Genomic DNA, 2,237 nt, shown 5'->3' with positions numbered 1-2,237 from the left:
ATATATATATAGTTATATAGTCATATAGTAATATAATATCTCTATAAGTCTCTATAGCTCTATAACTGCAACAATTCTATATTTTATAGTAAGCATTCAATTAAAACAATCAATAATTACTTTGTTTGCCTTATCTGAGCAGATACAATCCAATACTACTAAATACTTTGATATACACCGCATATTTATTGCAGGTATAGTTAGCATTAGGACTTATCGTTAAGGTTAATAGTTATGTGGTTAAGTCACGAGGTTTTATTTTCACAATAATCTTAAATATGTCATCATTCTTACTGTACATCCTCACAATCAGTAAATACATTCAACCTCCAGTCTCAAAATCAAAGTCAAATGTCTATAGACAATAAAAAATCCAAATATATTAGCGATTGCATATTCATCACCATTGGTTGTGTGGAAATATCCATAGATGTCGCATATTATAAAGTTGTAGAAACGTTGTTCACACGGTAGCTGTGAGCCCGGGGGAAAACAGTAGGAAAACTGATTACTAATTTATCCGTGACATGCTTCGTCTATTTAATATTTTCGAACGATATGGAAATCGTACGCGTCACGAATTAATGCACGTGTGATACGAGATCCGCGAGTTGCTGACAGTTGAGAGGCTGATGAGACGGCTTTACGTCACCACTTACTGTGGTGAAATGTGTATACGTCACGGCTTACTGTTGATTAGATGTGTACACGTCACGGCTTACTGTTCATGAGATGTGTATACGTCACGGCTTACTGTTGATGAGACGGTTTTACGTCACCACTTACTGTTGATGAGACGTGTATACGTCATGGCTTACTGCTGATGAGAAGGCTTTACGTCACGACTTACTGTTGATGAGATATGTATACGTCACGACTTACTGTTAACGAGATGTGTATACATCACGGCTTACTGTTCATGAGATGTGTATACGTCACGACTTAATGCAGATGAGATGCGTATACGTCACGGCTTACTGCTGATGAGATGCGTAAACGTCACGGCTTACTGCTGATGAGATGCGTATACGTCACGGCTTACTGCTGATGAGATGCGTAAACGTCACGGCTTACTGCTGATGAGATGCGTATACGTCACGGCTTACTGTTGATGAGATGTGTATACGTCACGACCTACTCTTCATGAGCTGTTCACGGCATGACTTACCGATTTATTTGATGAGTGCGCTCATGTGTGTGCGTGCGTGCGCGTGCGTGCGTGCGTGTGTGTGAGCTCGTGTGTTTACGCGCGCGTGCGTGTGCACGCGTGCGTAAGCGTGCGTGCCTGCCAGCGTGCGCGAGGGTGCGTGCCCGCGAGCGTGCGCGTGTGCGCGCGCGTGTGTGTATGTGTGCGCGTGCGTGCGTGCGTGTGTGCGCGTGCGCGCGGGCGTGCGTGTATGTGCGCGTGCTTGTGTGCCATGACTGACTAATGATCAATACCACGCTGACAGCTGTGATGCATGTCGCCGTCTACAAACAGTCTCAGCCCTACTGATCTTTACTCGCCCTGATATATGCATCACTGTCTCTAATTACCTAACCGGATACACATTACAGGAATAACACGCAGCGCCTAGATTCAACACGAGACAATAACCTCGAATTCGGCTCGAGTTGCTTTTCATATACGTATTTCCAATTTCATACACGAATAACCTCAGGATACGGTAACGAGTTGTGAGTGGATGACTGGAGGGTTATGCACGCACGCATGCATGCATGCACGCATGCATGCATACGCTATACCGTCCACTTCCAATCAGCTCGCATACTACGATCATTACTTTCCTTTCTCAATTATGCCGAGTACCAGGGCTGTGCAGCTCATAATTAAGCCATAAATATTGCACAGGTGAGTATGGGTGGTCGACCGGCCTTCCTTTCAAACTCGTTAGCTTGGAGCTTTGTGTTCGCTCTCAGCGGCGACGTACGTCCGCTCGAACTCCCGCTAGCTCTCGCAAACATTCTAGATTTGAGAAATAATATCGGGGAGGAATGTGATTACAGATTTTCGTAATAATACGGCCTTAATATGCGGCTACTGGCCCCGAGTATAGGCGCCTCTTCGCCCACTAATTTCTCGTGCATCGCTGGATTTTTCGCAGAACAGCCGCGCGTCGACGCGCAGATACGTCGCAGCAGCAGATACGTCGCAGCAGCAGATACGTCGCAGCAGCAGATACGTCGCAGCAGCAGATACGTCGCAGCAGCAGATACGTCGCAGCAGCAGATACGTT

Source organism: Priapulus caudatus, unplaced genomic scaffold (assembly GCF_000485595.1).
Source record: "Priapulus caudatus unplaced genomic scaffold, Priapulus_caudatus-5.0.1 Scaffold163, whole genome shotgun sequence".
NCBI classification, from domain to species: Eukaryota; Metazoa; Priapulida; class Priapulimorpha; order Priapulimorphida; family Priapulidae; genus Priapulus; species Priapulus caudatus.
The sequence above is the reverse complement of the archived record's forward strand: the minus strand, read 5'-3'. Positions refer to the sequence as shown.